Raw genomic sequence first — 20,043 nt, forward strand, 5'->3', positions numbered from 1 at the left:
ATAAAAACATCCAGAGTCCCCCTATACTCCAACCCCCAAACTCACCTGCCTCCAGTTCCCCGGGAGGTAAATACTCAGCCCCGTGAGCCCCAAACCGGAAATGGCCATCCCCGCCCCCGCCACGGGCCACCTCTCCTTGGCCACCTCTCCTCGGGAGACCCTTCCCCGGGGGCATGAAAGCCCCCTCCCCCAGGATCGCGACCCCGCCCCCGCCTCGACACCCACCTCCTTCTGGAAGGTGCGCAGCAGCCTCTGTGGAGTGTCCGCCTCTGTGGGAAGAGACGAGGGGGCAGCTCGTCAGCCAAGCGCTGGGGGCGGGGCCCGGGGCTGCCCAACCGCTGCGCCCTGCGCCCGCTTAACCGAGGCTCCAGAGACCATGGCTGCGAGCGCTGCGTTCCCGGCCCAGACTGCGTCAGTGCCGGCTCTCCGGCTCCGCAGCTGCAGCCGCGGCGGTGCAGGGCCGAGCGCCCGGGGACATCAGGCCCCGCCGCACAGCCGCCCCGCACCTCTGGCCAGCAGCCACCGTCGTCGTCGCCGCCGCCGCACGCCGCCGCCGCACGCCGCCGCCGCATTCCGCCGCACGCCGCCGCCGCCGCATGCTTCCGTCGCACGCCGCCGGCGCCGCAGCACGCCGCCGCAGCACGCCTCCTCCGCCACCGCCGCATGCTTCCGTCGCATGCCGCCGCCGCCACCGCCGCCACCGCCGCCGCACGCCGCCGACCCCGCCACACGAACTCCGGGGGCTGAGACCCGGCTTCGCGCTCGGCCTCATTCGGGCCAAACCCACCCGCCACGCCCTAGGCTCCTTGGCAGCAAACCTGTTGGTTGAGCGGCGGCCCTCGGAATTGTTTATTTGGCGCGACGGGAGGAGAAGCGCCCCAGACAAGTCGGGCCTGGCACAGGCCGAGAACCGGGCGGGCGCTGGGAGGACAGAGGCCTCAGGACCGCGAGGCCCAGAGGCCGGGAGAACCCGCAGAGCCCGCCCCCAGCCTGGCCCACCGCCTTTACCGTTCCCGTCGAGGCCCAGCAGACAGAGGCCACGGAGGCAGCAAGAGACCCGCTGCCCTCGTCACGGCCCGCAGGCTCGCCTCACCTGGACTTGCCTACGCCACTCTCGCCGATGATGAGGATCTTCAGGGTGGTCAGCACGTCTTCGTCCATCCTGACCCTACTCCGCTCTCAGCCCAGCTGGCCGCCCGGGTCGGCTCTCAGCCCTTCACCTGAGAGAAGTGCCCGCGCATGCGCACCGCTGCACGTCTGCCACCTTCCTTTCTCCCCGGGTGTTTAGGTTGCAGGAGCCCGGGTCGCCCCAGTTCCGCCTTGAGGAAGCTCTGCGCCTGCGCAAACTCAGAGTCCCAGGCGTCTTTCCGGGGAGTTTAATTCCTCCTCTGCCCAAGCGCAGAGTGGAAGAGCCGTGGGTGATTTCGCCCTGCTTTGCAGGCTATTACTACTCCCCGGTCCTAACCTGACCGTCCTTCAGTGGTGTACTTGGGAAAGGGCCGAGTTGCAGAGCACAACGCTCTTTTATTTCAGCAGCTGCTCACAACAGCTGCATTGCAGTAGGAAAAGCTTTGTGTTTGAAGGCAGATTATCTTAAGTCCCCAACTCCACCTGTTGAGGGATAGAAGCAAAAATATGTTCAACTTTAGCCCACAAGGCTGACCTCTAGCCAGCATAGTTTTGATAAGGTTCACATATGTGCTGGTTGCTACATTCTTAAAGGGTTTCATGGCTGCCTGTCTGTCTTACCAATTGTTAATATAGAACGGAGTGAGAGGCGCCTGGGTGGCTCAGTGGGTTAAGCGTCAGACTTCAGCTCAGGTTATGATCTCAAGGTGGGTGGGTTTGAGCCCCGCGGGGCTCTGAGCTGACAGCTGGGAACCTGGAGCCTGCTTCAGATTCTGTCTCCCTCTCTCTTTCTGCCCCTCCCCTGCTCACACTCTGTCTCTTGAAAATAAATAAATGGTGTAAAAAAAATTTTTTTTTAAATTTTTTTTTCAACGTTTATTTATTTTTGGGACACAGAGAGACAGAGCATGAGCGGGGGAGGGGCAGAGAGAGAGGAAGACACAGAATCGGAAAGAGGCTCCAGGCTCTGAGCCATCAGCCCAGAGCCCGACACGGGGCTCGAACTCACAGACCGCGAGATCGTGACCTGGCTGAAGTCGGACGCTTAACCGACTGCGCCACCCAGGCGCCCCTAAAAATTTTTTTTTAAATATGGAACTGAATGATAATCACCAGAGAAATCTTGTGAAAGTGGTTTTATGAGTAGAAATTCAGAGAAAAATGTTTATGATCGAATACTCCCTGCGCGTTTCCTCCTCCCTGAGCACTAAGGATAGAACCACCAGGCTCATACAGCAAAAGTACAGCCCTTTCTGCCCACAGGTCCATCCCAGTGCTACTTTAAATGAACATTAAGTTGTACCACAGAGCTTCCATTGCGCTCAAAGACCCCACAATATACCGTATAACCGCTTTATCTAGCCTTCCAAGCCTGTTTTCCATGGCACAAAGGCAATAATACTTCTAAGAAGAATACCCACTTCTGAAAATGGTTATGAAGATTAAATGGATTAATTAGCGAACACGCTTTGTAAACTCAAGTGCTCTGTAAAAGGTGCGATTAGGTGTTACTAACTTCCTGGCTTACTTTCTGCTACATCAAAGAATAGTACCCTTCACACGTCAGTTCACTGTAAGAGATGTAAACTTCAGGTAGATCAGGTGCATAGAAGCCTCTGCTGGTGCAACTTCAAAGCGACTACTGTTCCTCGTAAGAACTGCTACACCGCAACTGCAGGAATTGTACGTGCATACTTTGTCTTCTTCACTAAACTGTAAACATTAATGAAGGTACCAAGCTTCATATAGAATACCTATAATACCTAGCAGAATACCTGGTCCATGACAGACCCTGAATGAACATTAGTTCTCAGATCTTATTTTCTATGCTTGCAGCTACTGCCAGATACAATCGATGCCGGATTAAAGAATACATATTAATTAAAGTGAGAATAAATTTTAAAAACTAATTTTTCAAATACCTAGAAAAGCTCTTCCTCCAGATAACCAAATGGCTCTCTCGCGTCCTTCAGGTCTTTGCTCAAATGCTCCCTTTGCTCAGATGAGTCCTTCTCTGTCCTTTCTACTGAAATTGGCAAATCCTCCCAACAATCCCTATACCTCTTTGCGTTATTCTTCTGCACAGTACTTACCATGCTCCTATATACTATATATTTTACTATTTTGTTCATTGTGTAAGCTTCTCCAGCAGAAGGGAGGCTTCATGAAGGAAAGGCTTTTGTCTGTTTTGTTTATTGGGATATCTTCTGCCTCTAAAACAGTTCCGGGCATAGAATATGTGCTAAATAAATACATGTTGAATGAATCAGTTGAATGTTCTAAAGTCCATTCCTAACTTTGGAAGGTAGTATCAACCAGGCCACCTCAACCTCTCCTAAAATAACCCTTGAAGGTTATTAGCTGCCTCTATCCAGCATACTTTTGAGTGTAGTATCAAGAGCTTGTTTGTGAGGCTCACAGCATGGTCAAGTTCTCCCACTCTGGGGCATTAATTCTACAAGTGTAGTCTCCAGATCTCTACAGTTCCCTCTGAGGAAGTCTGCAAAACAAACTATTTTCATCATTATTCAAGATGTTATCTACTTTTTTCACTCTTGTTCTTTCATGATAATACCGTGGAATTTTCCAGAGGCTACTCCTAATGCGTGACAGCAAAACAGGTTGAAGGCAGAACCAGAAATGAGAATCCAGCTGTTTTTCAGAAAGCCTGACGTCAGATTTGCCAAAATGTAAACTAATGCCACTCTCCTCACTAAGCTTTTTGTTTTAAAATAGTTACTTTTATGAACATATTAACTAATAACAATAGGTTTATTATTAATGAATTAATACATTTAAAGTTTTCTATTTTAATTTCTATTAATATCAGTAGATGTAGCCATAAGCGACATAATCAGCTGCCATAATCAGCTCTTTTGAGTCCTCAGTAATTTATAAGAGTATACAATAATTTGTACAGCTAAACGTTTGAGAATTGCTGCACTATAGTATTCACACCAAGATTAAAAAAAAAAACCTCTCATAAATAATAGGCCCAGATTTATTGATATTGTCTGTAACATTGTGGACCTACTTAGGCAACACCATAGTTTCTTAGATAATCCTCCTACCTCTAGACCACTTTTCCGTTTGTTTTTGTGTGTGTATGTGAGATCGTCTTGCTCATCTTTTAAACATTTTTGTTCTTTGGGGTTTAGGATTTCAGTCTGGCTTTATCTTCTTACTTCACACACACTTCTTATTCTATACTTAATTCTACACACACATTGTCTTCTTGGACTTACATGGCTTCCTTATCACATATACTTGGAGTAATTTACTTTGGAGTCCCAAAGTTACATCTCCGACCAGGATTTCTCTCCTGAGGTTTAGGCCAACATACACGGCTGCCATGACATCTCCACATGGGTATTCCCAGGTGGAGGATCCCAAGCTAAACATGGCTGACACTGAACACATTATCTTCTCCTCCCTACCAGATTTTTCTCCTGATTTTCTTCTTATAGAATGGCATGAACACCTATTTAACTCTCTCTCTCTCCCCACGCCCACATTTAGTCCTCACAGTTCTACCTTCAGCATCCCTGAAAGTTATCCAGTTTTTTTTTTCATCCCTACCACCACTGCTATGGCTAGCTCATCGTCAATTTCATGCTGGATTACCTACCATAGCAGCAACCCAACTGGCCTTCCTGCCTCCACTCCCCTCCCCACTCAGACTATTCTCTACACTGCAGGAAAGTGGCCTCTCTAAAATGCATCTCATTTAGTCATCCTGCCTCCCACATGCTGCTCACTGCCCTGCCAAGTGTTTCCTATCTTAGCATAAGCCCTGATGACCCCTCCAACCTCATCTCTTGCTTTCCCATGCCTTGCACTCTGTGTTCCAGCCAAATTAAACTCCTTTCACATGTTCAACGATCCATGTTTTGCTTGTCTCCAGGACCTTGCCCATGAGGTCCTTTTGCCTGGAGTAGTCTTCTGTTCCCCACCCCCCACCCCACCCCTGCATGTACTCACACACACTTTTGCCTGAGCAACTTCTACTCATCCTCTGTGTTCCAGTTTTGGGGATCCCTTTCTCTGGGATGACTGCCATGGCCTCCCACATCAGTATTACGTGTTCTTATGTATTCTGATATTCCCTATACATCTATTGTGATATATACTCCACAGTATTGTCATTGTGTTTATTTGTTCCCCTGTCAGAATATGTGCTTCTTGAAAGCAGAACTGACTGCTGTCCTGTTTTCGTCTGTCTCCAACATCTAGTATAATGTCTAGCATAGAGACAAAGAGTAGTTGCTCCAAAAAAATATTAATATAAAAACCCCAAGTCAACCTCAGGAAACTGGAACAATGTATACTACTTGTTTGTTTGTTTTTTTATATACATATAAGTTGAGATGTCTCTTGAATCTCTATCTTGAATATTAGAGGGGAAAAGAATCTCCAATACCTCTTAACGCATAACCATTACAGGCACTGCTAGAGAGGAAGCAAGCATTCGTGCACAGATAACAACAAAGTAGTATTTTGTGTGCTAAATAAGTGACACAGACAATACATGCTCCAGAAATTCAGACAAGAGTGGTTGAAGCTTAGGACAACCAGATATGGAGTCACAAGGAAAGCAGGACTCAACAAAAGGTACAGTTTAGACCAGTACAAGAAAGGTAACAACACTTCAGGCAGAATGAATTCAGTATAAACAAAGGCATTAGGATGATATGTAAAATACAGTCCTTTAGATGGATAAATTTGGCTTTCCATAGGAATTACTCAGGAAAGGGCCAGAATATGGTGGTGGCAGGGGGCCTAGAAATGGAAGGATGTATCCAAAAGATATAAGGAATAATTGCATGCGGCAATTGGTGAAGGACAAGGAGAAGAAAAGGGAGTGAAAAATATCAAACATTTTTCTAATATTTTAAGCCTAGGTGCCACTGATAAGAAGGAAAAGTCCTGACAGGGAAGGGGGAGGAAAATGAATTAGATTTCAGCCATGTTGAATTTTATACAAAGATGGGCCTTGGACACAAACTTTCTCCGAACTCTTTCAGAGCTGTGGTTCTGAAACTCATGGATACAAGTTCTGTGCTATTCAAATATTTGCATTAGGCTCATTTTCACTACCGACTAAAATGTGTTAGATATTTCATATTGATGATGATATTTCATATTTCAATTTCAGTGCAAAATTCCAAGTGAGCATTCTGATATTTGAACATGGGGTGGAGTGGATAGAACAACAATTCAGGGTAGGCTGTAGATTTTCTTGAAGACGTACTAAGTGGATAGCTAATATTTAGAGTGTTGTCAATAGCCAACAAAAATTAGCAAAAACCAGGAAGAGATAAGCTAACAAAGGACCTCAAAAGAAAATATAGTGTTAGAGGTAAGTATTTTTTTTTTATTATAAAGTTGGTTGTGAGTTGTTAATCCACGAGAATCTAAAACTGAGATAAGGGGCGCCTGGGTGGCGTAGTCGGTTAAGCGTCCGACTTCAGCCAGGTCACGATCTCGCGGTCTGGGAGTTCGAGCCCCGCGTCGGGCTCTGGGCTGATGGCTCAGAGCCTGGAGCCTGTTTCCGATTCTGTGTCTCCCTCTCTCTCTGCCCCTCCCCCGTTCATGCTCTGTCTCTCTCTGTCCCAAAAATAAATAAACGGTGAAAAAAAAATAAAAAAAAAATAAAACTGAGATAAGCCTGGTATGGAATAAGCCTGGAGTAGTTTTCTTTGTACTGTCTTTGTCAAATTTGAATTTGCTGGCTTCATAAAATGAGTTAGAGTATGGTCTGTTTTCTGTTCTGTTACCTGGAAGAGATTGTGGAGAATTGACCTAAATTCAATTTAAACTTAAGTCTTCCTGGGGTGCCTGGGTGGCTCCTTTGGTTAAGCGTCCAACTTCAGCTCAGGTCATGATCTCACAGTTCATGGGTTCAAGCCCTGCACTGGGCTCTGTGCTGACAGTTCAGAGCCTGGAGCCTGCTTCAGATTCTGTGTCTCCCTCTCTCTCTGCCCCTCCCCCACTTACACTCTGTCTCACTCTTTCTCTCAAAAATGAATAAGCATTAAAACAATTTTTTTAAAAACTTAACTCTTCCTTAAATATTTGTTAGAATTCACCAGTGAAACCATCTAGGCCTGGTGTTTTACTTGGAGGAAGGTTATTATTATTGATTTAATTTATTTAGAAATTGGGTAGTATTAGTGTTACTTTGTCTTTACTTATTTGGTAGAATTTACCAGTAAAACTCTTTGAGATTGGAGATTTTCAAAACAATTTTAACTGAGAATTAATTATTTTAAATGATTAGATTATAGTTACATGTTTTTGTATATATAAATAGTTATATATTCAGATTATTTTTTTTTTTAGTAGGCTCCACAGCCAGTGGACTTGAACTCAGGGCTTGAACTCACAACCCTGAGATCAAGACCTGAGCTGACATCAAGAGTTGGATGTTTAACCAACGGAGCCACCCCGGTGCCCCTCAGGTTATCTATTTCATCTTGAGCCAGTTCAGGTAGTTTGTGTTTTTTGAAGACTTAAATGAGTCAGTTTCACCTAAGCTGTTGAATTTACGTGAGTAGGGTTATTATCCTTTTAATGTATCCAGTGTATGTCATGTTTCCCCCTCTTTTTTTTCCTCCCTGAAAAGAGGAAAAGGGAGATAGATTTCCACACTCTCTCTGAGCTTAGAAGTTGTGTTTTCCACTGCTCTGGTCTACCAGAGGAAGGCCCCCAAAAATCTCTTTCTGTGCCTCATTGTCCAATTCCAGTACATTGAGCTAAGGCCAGGAGATATTAGAAAGAAAAAGAATGGTAAAAAATGCTGGTTTAATGATATTTCAAACTCTAATCTTCTTTCCCAAGCCATATGCTATTTACTTTTCAGATTCCTTAAATAGCTACTCCACACATTTTTTTTTCCCCTCCAGGTTTTATAGCTTCATTCAGTGGGAGAGGAGAGGCAGAGTATACTTATTACCTCTTACCTGAAAACAGACCCTTTGACCAAATGCCTTCTGAGTTTTGGAATTTCTGGCCCTCTAGTCTACTCAGAGGGCTAGATCTGTTGAGTAACAAAGGATAATCTACCACGTCAAGAGCTCAAACTTCCACGGATGTCTTTCATTAGTGTATTTACAACATAATGATTTATTTTATGATATACCATTCATACTCCTTGATACACATGGAGAGCACTGTCAGGGCTTGTCCCATAGTATTCTCAGCCCAGTTATATTGTCTGTAGAAGGAGTCTCCATTTAGGCACAGGTTGCCTGCCCTTGCCCACCAATGATGAGCCAGCCCAGCACCAACTCAAAATCTCTTGCCCTGCTGCTCTCACCTAAGTGTGCTTATGCTAAGTGTGTCTATAGTTCCTGAAAAAAAGAAGTGTTGACAGATATACAACATGGCCAGTCTGGGCCCCTATGTGACTCTCTTCTACCTGGAGGACTTGGGGCTTCCCTATTCTAGGTGCTACAGTGTCAGTGTTCTATGGGTATCAAGCCAGCTGGTGGGAACCTGTTTCCGGCTTCATTCCCACCAGCCTCATTTCCTGGGGCCTGGGTCTTGTTCTTCCTTTTTCTCTAGTTCTGAGATAATTCCCAGAACGACCTGGCTCCCTATCTAATACTCCCACTGTCCCCATTCCAAAGCAAGCTTGTGCCCTTGTCCTTTAGATCAGGTTCTCTTTGTTGATAAACTGGACTGAATCTGTCCACTTTTGTTAGTTTTGGTCTTTCGCGCATAGAACATTTCTCCTGCTTTCTATTTATGGTACTTTTTGTATCTACCTTCTTCCTTAATGCACTATTATTTCATTAAAAAAAATTAAATCATGATGAGCGCCATTTTCTTGTTCCTAGTTTTAATGAGAATATCTACCGTTTCACCTATTGTTTGTTATTTCTCATAACTTATTAATGCAATGTATTATATTAAAGAATTTTCTTATATTATTCTATGCTAGGATAAATCTTAATTGATTTTGGCAAATTATTCCTTTCTATACTGTTCAAGTATATTTTCTGACATTTTATTTATGAGTTTGCATATATAAATGTACTGCTCAGTAAGACTGAGATATAGTTTCCTGTAAGTCACTTTCACTTAGAGACAGGTGAGCACAGCCAGCATCGGACTAAGATACTCATTCTTTGTGGAAGGGTTTATCGTGGCATATGTTTCTTTTTACCCCAAACCTACTTCCCCTTCTGCTTGTTTAGACATTCTCCGAATTTCCTTGGGAAACTCCTCCTTCAATGTCATTTGAGAGAGGTTGATCTCCTCTCTCACCAGTTCTAGCAGTTGGCCCATAACTGAGTCCTGGCTACCCAGCTCACTCCCCTAATCAAAATGATTTAATTCACGGGTGGCACATGACTCAGTGGAATGAAATTCTAGGACTCTTACTGAAACTGTCAGGAGAGAGAAGTCCATTTTATAAGAGATGCTGAAAGTTTAGGGCATGGACCTGAAGCCGCTTCTAGCATGAATAAGAACCTGAACAGAACCCAGAGAAAAGAAGGGAGAGCCCCAATATGAGGACAGAGAGCTCCTAACACCACCACTTGATCCTCAAGATCGAGCCAAACCCATAGCCAGATGCTCACAGACCTTTCTCTTATATGAGTCAGCAGATTCCCTTTTCAAAGATAATTATGAATTATTTTAAATACGCAGAACAGAGTAGAGAACGATATGATGAACATCCAGTTTTATCAAATATGTTAAGCATAATTTGGGTGTTTTCCATGTAAAGCATTAAATATTGCAGATTTGAGACAACCCGTGTACTCCTACCTGATTCTAACTCCAACCCCAGAGATAAATTCAGTATTTATCACACCCATGCATGACATTATATTTTTACTTCCTAGCCATGAATCCTTAAACCCGTTTTATAGATTTTTAAACTTTATACGTTTAGCAAATTACACAGGTGCTTGCATCAACTCGACATTTTCATTCAGGGTTGTTTTAGAGATTTAACTTTGTTGGGAGATGTAGCTTTTCATTTAAAGTGCTGTATTCTAGAGAAAGACAGATACCATATGTTTTCACTCTTATGTGGATCCTGAGAAACTTAACAGAAGACCATGGGGGAGGGGAAGGGAAAAAAAAGAGGGAGGGAGGCAAACCATAAGAGATTCTTAAAAGCTGAGAATAAACTGAGGGTTGATGGGGAGTGGGAGGGAGGGGAAAGTGGATGATGGGCATCGAGGAGGGCACCTGTTGGGATGAGCACTGGGAACCAATTTGACAATAAATTTCATATAAAAAAAAATAAAGTGGTGTATTCTAAATTTCATACAACTACGTATTTTCACCACTCTCTCTCTCTCTCTGTCTCTCTCTCTAATGTTGCCAATATTTGGCTAGTATACCTTCTTTTCCTTTAAGCCAGGTTGAGTTTACATTTCCCTTATTTGTCCAACCAGAGAGTCCTAACTGACCCATTCAAGAAACCTCTACAAATACCCCATATATAGCTCTCTCTGCAAGGTGTCTAATATCCCAACTATCAGCACCAATCTTGGTTAAGGCATTGCTCTCGGAAGGCTCTCGTACACTAAGTATATTTTCCAGGAAGAACCAAAGATGAGCTCATGACATTTTGCATAGAACATGAACTGTTGCTGCTTTGGTAGCAATCTCTTAAAAAAAAAAAAAAAAAAGAGCTTTAGGTGGAGAAAAGTACACAGCTCTCTTCATGTGGGACTTTGAAGGAAGAGAACAGGCCTGAACTGGGCTGTAATTGGTGGAAACCTGAATTCAGGTTTGGCATAAGAGCACCAGGAACCTGAGAAGGTTTAGTAGCTTTGCCTTACAGGGGAAATGTGGAAGATCAATGTTGTCTATGAAAGGCTGCAGGGTCTGGTCAGACAGACCTGGTTTCAAAGCTTCATTCAGTCACTGACCGTCTGTGTGACCAGAGGCAAGCCGTTCACGTTTTTAAGCCCTGATTTCTTCATTTGTAAAGTGACATGAGATACACCTACCTTAGGGGTTAATCATATAGGAGTGTCTGGGTGGCTCAGTTGGTTAAGCATATGACTCCTGATTTTAACTCAGGTCATGATCTATCTCATGGTTCATGAGTTCAAGCCCCATGTCAGGCTCTGCACTGATGTGTAGAACCTGCTTGGGATTCTCTTTCTCCCTCTCTGTCTGCCCCTCCCTTCTGCTCTCTGTCTCTCTCTGTCTCTCTGTCTCTGTCTCTGTCTCTCTCTCTCTCTAAATAAATACATAAACATTTTTTAATATGTATTTATTTTTGAGAGAGAGAGAGAGAGAGAGACAGAGCATGAGTGGGGGAGGGGCAGAGAGAGAGGGGGAGACAGAATCCGAAGCAGGCTCCAGGCTCCGAGCTATCAGCACAGAACCCCATGTGGGGCTTGAACTCACAAACTGTGAGATCATGACCTGAGCTGAAGTCAGATGCTCAACATACTAAGCCACCCATGTGCCCCTAAATAAACATTTTTTAAAGGGCTAATCATACAGCATAATGAATATACAGTGGCTGGTAAATAGCAGATCCTCAATAATGATGGCTATTCTTCCTATTATTAATTCAGCCAGTCTCATCAGTCAGGAATGCCATCAGAGCTGGTGACTCCCCAGGGGTTTTACTATAAAAGGACAAGTTAAGGACTCTTTTCCTGGGGCCCAGTTTCAAAGCTGGGGCTTCCAGTTTATCAGGGAGTACACTTTGTTTTCTAGCAAAGACACCTCTTGGAAGTCTGGAGCAAATTATCCAGTATAACATCCATTCTTTTAGCCTTTAACACAGAAAAGACTAGGTTAGAAGGAACATGAAAAACAACTGAAAGGAGAGATACATTTAAAATTTTTTTAAGTTTATTTATTTATTTTGAGAGAGAGCGTGAGCAGGGGAGGGGCAGAGAGAGAGAGAGAGAGAGAGAGAGAGAGAGAGAGAGAGAGAGGATCCCAAGCAGGCTCTGCACTGTCAGCACAGAGCAAGACTCCGGGCTGGAACTCACCAACCGAACCGTGAGATTGCGACCTGAGTCGAAACCAAGAGTCAGATGCTTAACTGACTGAGCCACCCAGGCACCCCTGAAAGGAGGGATACATTAAAAAAAAAATTTTTTTAGGTTAGTATGAAGAGAAGGGGGCAGAAAGAAAAGGTGGGATTTCCAATTACTTGAAACTTGTGGAGAAGGGTGTAAGAGGAGTCAGAGATATTTGGGGCTAATTTCATATCTGTGTATGACCCCCACGCCCAGTGACAGGTCACCTGTGGGATGCCTTCTCAAGTCACTGCCCACCCTTTAGGTACTACATCTTTCAGGTGGTGGAGGCAGGATACAGTTCCTAGGAAGACCGTCTGGACACAATACATCCTAGGGATAGACAAAACGCCAGAGAAAGCAGGCACATGATGACATGAAAGGAAGCAAGGCTTGATTTTTTTCTATAAAAAAGGCCTCTATGAGGGCGCCTGGGTGGCTCAGTCGGCTAAAGGTCTGACTTCAGCTCAGGTCATGATCTTGCGTTCCATGGGTTCGAGCCCCGCGTCAGGCCCTGTGCTGACAGCTCAGAGCCTGGAGCCTGCCTCGGATTCTGTGTCTCCCTCTCTCTCTTCCCTTCCCATCGCTCATGTTCTCTCTCTTTCTCAAAAGTAAATAAAAGTTTTAGAAAAGGAAAGGAAAGGAAAGGAAAGGAAAGGAAAGGAAAGGAAAGGAAAGGAAAGAAAAGAAAAGAAAAGAAAAGAAAAGAAAAGAAAAGAAAAGAAAAGAAAAGAAAAGAAAAGAAAAAAGGAAAGAAAAAAGGAAAGAAAAGAAAAAAAGAAAAGTCCTCCACAGCCGGGCCAACACCTACTTCTCTCTCTCTCTAGACGTCTTCTGAGCTAAACCTCTGGGATACTCTCTACCAGATTGTCTTCTCAACTCATTGTCCCCCTCACATCACCAGTGCAGCTCACAGGCCATCAAAAGGTAGCTGGTGAGTGACCGAGGACAGTTGACAGTAAAACTGCTTTCAGAGACATAGAAGCCACTTGTTTGCGTGGCTCTGTTAAAGGAGACCTTGTGTTCTGAACTGAAAGCAACCAGAAAAAGTCTCGCTTCCACGCTGGAGTAGTGTCCTCTTCCCTGGCAGGGCATTCTGGTGGTCAGACCTTCCTCACAGCGATCCCAGGGGATCTGGCCATTCCTGCCCTGTGCTCAGTGGAAGGAAACTGGGATATAATGGAGATGTTCTGCCAGTTTCTGATAACTTAAGGATAGTCCCTTGGCTGGAAAAAAAAGAAAATTGCCCTACCCTATGTTTGAAAGGTAGTTAGGGAATCAAGTCTGGAGTAAATTTTCAATCATCTTGAGAATGTAATTAGAGTTACTGATATGCCTAAAATTACAATGGAGGGGAGCTGCAAGGAGAGGCTGAGAAGTTGCAATGCTCTTCGGTCCTTCAGAAACACCTAGAACTTTACAAGTATCAGTGCTGGACCCTACCCCTCAACAGGTTCTCATGTAATCGGTGGATATGAGTTGTGTCTGTGTGTGGGGGGGGGGGGGGCAGGGGGTTGTGGTTTTGGCTGGTTGGTGGGGTTATTTTTTGTTTGTTTGGGTTTTGTGGGGTTTTGGGGTTTTGTTTTTGTAATTCTTCAAATAATTCTAATGTGCTGCCAGGGCTGAGATTCACTGGGGGTAGAGAATTCTACCCTTTCAGGGTCTCCTATACAGTACAGTATGAAGTGATGCCATTGGTGATTCTGGGAGCAATAATTCCACGTGCAGTAGTGTGACGTCTGCTGGGAGAGCAGTAATCACTCATCAGAGAAAGTAACACGTGTAGAACCCAAAGAAAATGGGGGCTTCATGGGTGACTAAGAGACAACACCTCTGAGAAATCCCAGGAACAGAAAGCAGATTTCTCCCCCTTCTTGAGGCCCTAAACCACAGTGTTAAAACAATCACTACCTGTTCAATGACTTGGGTACAAATAACATAAGTAATTGTGCCTCATGTGGTGAATTTCTGATTGTAGGCCAACACAGTAATAAAACTCAGTTACTCACGGCAGTGCTCTTGGTTAGAGAGCATATGCTGGCATGCTCAGACTCTTTGTCATTAGAAAAGACAGGTAGAGGGAACAAAGAGGCTTCTGGAATGCTTGTAATGTTCTGCGTCTTGTTCAAGACGCTGGTTACACGCATATGTTCAGTTTATAAAAATTAATAGAAGGTACACTTAGGAACTGTGTACTTTTCAGTATGTACTTGATTCTTCAATAGAAAACGTTTTTAAAAATCGAAAACTGACTACTGCGTCTTTTTAAGATGTGTAGGGGGCTGGCTAGACAGTTCTTATCAATTGGAAAATAAATGTTATGTTGAACTCTTCCACTTATAGAGCTTGGGAGGAGGGAAAAGGAGGTGGGGTGGGGACTAAGGAAAGGCAGATATTGTAAAGCCTACCACTTCTTCAGTGCTGCACAGGGTGAGCATCTGAGGACATGGCCTTTTGTGTAGCAAAGTGATGAATGCATCTTTCAATGTGCAGAGGTGGACCCCGACCCAAGGAGCAGGTGGAGAGCTAATGGCTCTGCCCTGTAAATGAAAGGAAGTTAATTTAGAGGAGAGATAAAGATGAAGGTATTAGAGAGTTCAGGAATAGGAGGGGAAACTTGAGGGAAAAGACTGATTAATCTGTGTGATGGATTATTAGTGCCAGGGAAAAAAGTAGCCAGAAAGAATGGGGTGCATTCCGGAAATGCAGTGGCTGAAGGACTTTAAGAAAAGGGGTATCTAGGGGTTCCTGGGTGGCTCACTTGGTTGGGTGACAGACTTCGGCTCAGGTCATGATCTCACGGCTGGTGAGTTTGAGCCCTCTGTCGGGCTCTGTGCTGACAGCTCAGAGCCTGGATTCTGTGTCTCCCTTGCTCTCTGCCCACCCCCCACTCGTTCTCTCTTTTCTCTCGCTCTCTCTCTCTCAAAAATAAACATTTTTTTCTCTTTAAAGAGTTTATTTATTTTTTTAATTTACATCCAAGTTAGTTGGCATATACTGCAACAATGATTTCAGGAGTAGATTCTTCAGTGCGCTTTACCATCCCCCCTCCCTCAACCCCTCTAGTAACCCTCGGTTTGTTCTCCATATTTAAGAGTCTCTTATGTCTTGTCCCCCTTCCTGTTTTTGTATTATTTTTGCTTCCCTTCCCTTATGTTCATCTGTTTTGCATCTTAAAGTCCTCATATGAGTGAAGTCGTATGGTATTTGTCTTTCTAATTTCTCTTAGCATAATACCCTCTAGCTCCATCCACATAGTTACAAACGGTAATATTTCATTCTTTTTGATTGTTGCGTAATACTCCAGTGTGTGTGTGTGTGTGTGTGCGTGTGTGTGTGTGTGTGTGTGTGTAACACATCTTCTTTACCCATTCATCCATCGATGGACATTTGGGCTCTTTCCATACTTTGGCTATTGTTGATAGTGTTGCTATAAACGTTGGGGTGCATGTGACCCTTCGAAACAGCATAACTGTATCCCTTGGATAAATACCTAGTAGTGCAATTGCCGGGTAGTTCTATTTTTGATTTTTTGAGGGACCTTCATACCGTTTTCCAGTGTGGCTGCACCAGTTTGCATTCCCACCAGCAGTGCAAAAGAGATCTTCCCTCTCTGCACATCTGTTGTTCCCTGAGTTGTTAATGTTAGTAATTCTGACAGGTATGAGGTAGTATCGCATCGTGGTTTTGGTTTGTATTTCCCTGATGATGAGTGATGGAGTGATGTTGAACATTTTAATACTTAAGTTCAAATTGTTCATCAGCTGCAAGGAAATTGTCCTTCACTGCTCTGAATCCCCAGTAACATGTTACCCTCAGCTCAGGTCATATTTCACAGCTTGTCAGTTCAAGCCCCGTGTCAGGCTCTGTGCTGAGAGCTCAGAGCCTGGAGCCTGTTTTTGATTCTGTGTTTCCCTCTCTCCCTGCCCCTCCCTCATTCATGCTCTGTCTCTCTAAAATATATAAACATTAAAAATTTTTCTTAAATAAGTGTTTGTCAATTGTAAAGCCATAAAAATTATTAGTAAAATTAGTGAGAACTAAAATTTGTTGATAAGTTGAAAATTGTGTTCCTTCATAAGAGCAAATTTCCAAAAGCAAAAATAATATTTTTGTGCAGTAAATTAAATCAATGGTTTCAGTGTAGTGATTTTCACCTGGGGTGATTTTGCCCCCCCTCCACGGGTCATTTGGCAATGTCTGGAGAGTGCTATCAACATCTAGTAAGTAGAGGCCAAGTATCTTGCAAAATATCCTACCATTACAAGACAGCTTCCTACAACAAAGAACTACCCAGCTCAAAATGTCAATAGCACCATCGTTGAGAAATCTCATTTTGATGGAAGGCAAGTTATTCTGGTTGGTCTTGGTTTCAACTTTGCTGATGCCTACGCACATATTCACATTCTTTAACCTTAGAGTATTCCTTCCTTAGACTGTGAGCACTCATAAAGAATGAGAAAATTCCCTTCTAAAGTGACCCCTATGATTATATGTTCAGGCATATAACCCACTTATTTGTAGTATTAAAGCAAATCTTATGATCTGCCCCCGAAAAGTCTAGAAAACACTGTCATTACACATTATTCCCCATACCCCATTAAAAGATGTAGATATTTTGTTTTTTGGGTTTTCGTTTGTTTGCTTGTTTGTTTTCTGAGAGAAAAAGCACATGCATGAGCGGGGGGAGGGGCAGAGAGGGAGGGAGAGAAAATCCCAAGCAGGCTTCCTGCCACCAGCACAGAGCCCAATGCAGGGCTTAAACTCACAAACCGTGAAATCATGACCTGAGCTAAAATCAGGAGTCAGAGGCTTAACTGACAGAGCCACCCAGACACCCCAGACGTACTACATTTTGTAAAGTGTCACCATTTTGAAAGCTGTACAGTCCCACCTCTCCCAAGCAATACGTAGTAAATCAAATTCCACCATACTCAACTTATTTCATGATTCAATAACGCGGAGGGAGCTCTTTCTGTTGGAGAAGGTGATTGCCTCAGAGTAAGAGCCCTCCTCCATACCAATGCTAAATCTTAATTTTAGGGATCAGATTGAAAGAACTAGGAAAAGCAATGGTTCAGAAACCTTTCTGATATTGTGTTATAGTTTTCAGGAGTGTTCTTCCTGCCTATGACTCTCACAAACAGTGTAGCTGATAACCCCAGGGCATCACCTAGGTGGCTCGGTCGGTTGAACGCCCCACTTCAGGTCAGGTCATGATCTCGAGGTTCACCAGTTTGAGCCCCACATCAGACTCTGTGCTGACAGCTCAGAGCATGAAGCCTGCTTCAGATTTTGTCTCTCTCTCTCTCTCTCTCTCTCTCTCTCTCTCTCTCTCTCTCTCTGCCCCACCCTGCTCACACTCTGCCTCTCAAAAATAAACATTAAAAAATTTAAAATAAATAAATAAATAAATAAATAAATAAATAAATAAATAAAACAAATAAAAAGAGCGTAGCTAATAACCTTGAGTAACTGAGCTGTCGCTCCTGCTCTGTTCAGTTTCCTCATCCCCCCTTGTCTGTGCCACTCCACCTGCCATCCTATCCCTGACCCCATGATAGGATCTGGAAGTTCAACAGCAAGGTCAGAGCTGGGGCAGGGGCAAAGCCTACTGGGACAGAGGGGTGAAGCAAGCAGTGCAGAATTGTTCTAGAGTGCAGTAACAATGATTCTATAATTCACTTGTATTTTTCACAACATGTTATTTGATCTTTTTAACAACCCGGTAACGTAGGCAAGGTAAGTAATTATATCCCTAACCAAAACAATCCCAGACTGATAAATTTTGAATGCCTTGCTCTCAACTATTAAGTGTCTGGGACCCAGGATCTTCCAGCTCTTAATCCAGAGTTCTGTATGCCATAGTACACAAAAAACAGAAACCCTACTTTGTGGTCCTTTCCTTCCAGTAACCTTGATTTGATTCTCTTATCTAGTTGCAGAAGTGCAAAGGAGGACTGGGGATACAACCCAGCATAGCAGGGCCTGAAGACTGCAGAAAAGGGGCAGAAATCTTTCAGCAGAATGAGATCTGAGCTCACTGGTATTCCCCATACCAAACAGGAGCAGCCCTACAAACATGTTTGGTGAAATCCTTTGTTTCCTAAAAAGTCAATTTCATACCACAATCAATCATCCTGGGAGGATTTTTCAAAATGAGTCTTTAAATAAAATAATAAACAAATTTTGTTCTTGCCTAATTTTACTCCCACACTGTAATTTAAACCATATTACTATGATTTCATGTGCTTTTCTTCCGGATGATTATTTTAAAACAGCTTGTTCCAAATGAGTGATGTCATGACCTAAATGCATATACCAATTCCCTGCATTAATTCTCTTAACAACTCATTCTCCCTTGAAAGGATCTTTTAGTTCCCTTAACTTCCTGTTACTTGAATGCTCAATGTAATTGTTTTCATACAGAACATGCAGACCTTTTTTTCTTTCTGAGAATGTGGAGCCCCACTTATTCCAGTTATAGGAAGCAATTTCAGTGAGGGTTGTCTGTGTACAGAGACAGAGGGTTGTATGTGTACAGAGGTAATTCTAGTTTCATTTTTGTTTTCACAGAAGCTGAAAGTTTCACAACTAACTCTTAGTACTATTTAAAGTTAGAAATTTTTTTATATATAGCTACAAAATTATGGCTTGTCTTTGTAACTATGAAGGATAAAATCAAGAATGTAGTGTTCCTGCAGCAGTAGGTAGGCCCCAAACTAAGAATATATATGTTTTTGGGACACCTGGGTGGCTCAGTCAGTTAAGCGTCAGACTCTTGACTTCATGCTGCTCAGGTCATGATCTCATGGTTCATGGGTTCAAGCCCCGTGTCAGGCTCTGTGCTGATGGCACAAAGCCTGCTTGGGATTCTCCCTCTCTCCCTCTTTCTCTGCCCCTGCCCTACTCTCTCTCTCTCTCTCTCTCTCGCTCTCTCTCGCTCTCAAAAATAAATAAATAAACTTTTTAAAAAAAGAATATATACCTTTTAGGGACACCTGAGTGGCTCAGTCTGTTAAGTGTCCGACTCTAGATTTCAGCTAAGGTCATTATCCCAGGGTCTTGGGATCAAACCCCTCATTGGGTTCCACACTGAGCAGGGAGCCTGCTTAAGATTCTCTCCTTTTCCCTCTTTCTCTCTCTTTCTCTCTCTCTCTCTGCTCCCCTTCTCTCTCTCTCTCTCTCTCTCTCTCTCTCTCTCTCTCTCTCTCTCTCTCTCTCTAAAATAAAAACAAAGCAGGGAGCCTGAGTGGCTCCGTTGATTAAAGTGTCCAACTTGGGCTCAGGTCAAGATCTCATGGTTTTTGAGTTCAAGCCCTGCGTCAGGCTCTGTGCTGACAGCTCAGAGCCTGGAACTTGCTTTGGATTCTCTCTCTCTCTCTCTCCCCTGCTCACACGTGCATGCGCTCCCTCTCTCTCTCTCTCTCTCTCTCTCTCTCTCTCTCTCTCTCTCTCTCAAAAATAAACATTAAATTTTTTTAAATAAATAAATTAAATTAAAAAAGAAATACATCTTTTAACCTCTACAAACACAATTCAGTTATACTGTTATTGTTTTTTGCTAGTATACTTGAAAATTCATAACTTCAAAGACATAGCAAAACTCTGAATGAATAGATGTGATTCACTCACTTCCTCCAAATGAAGGAGGCTTGACAAAAGAAAACTACTCTGTCTTGATATCATTTACTTCTAGGAGAAAACAGAGAGATGGCTATTCCAGGAGTCACTGTGAACTTACAAAACCTCAGTGCAGATCAAGACTGGCAAAAATGTCACTGGATGAAACCAATTTGCTTTAGCTCACCAGTGCGGTAACATGTCAATCCTCCCTATCTTTGAACCATACAATGATGACTACTTTTCTTGTAACTGAATGGTTATTTTCTCATCCTCAATC

The 20,043-nt window shown here is 43.6% G+C and overlaps 1 protein-coding gene across 1 annotated transcript in view; it reads right to left on the reverse strand.

Moving 5' to 3' along the window:
- The window catches only part of LOC123381193 (ankyrin repeat domain-containing protein 26-like), a 118,043-nt gene that overhangs the window by 50,652 nt on the left and 47,348 nt on the right, over nt 1-20,043 (reverse strand). Inside the window, exons 2-3 of the mRNA XM_045041649.1 lie at nt 1,094-1,611; nt 226-269 (exon numbers count right to left, since the gene is read on the reverse strand). The gene's annotated coding sequence lies outside the window, so the exon portion shown is untranslated. The remainder of the gene's footprint in view (nt 1-225; nt 270-1,093; nt 1,612-20,043) is intronic.

Source organism: Felis catus, chromosome D3 (genome assembly GCF_018350175.1).
Source record: "Felis catus isolate Fca126 chromosome D3, F.catus_Fca126_mat1.0, whole genome shotgun sequence".
NCBI lineage: Eukaryota > Metazoa > Chordata > Mammalia > Carnivora > Felidae > Felis > Felis catus.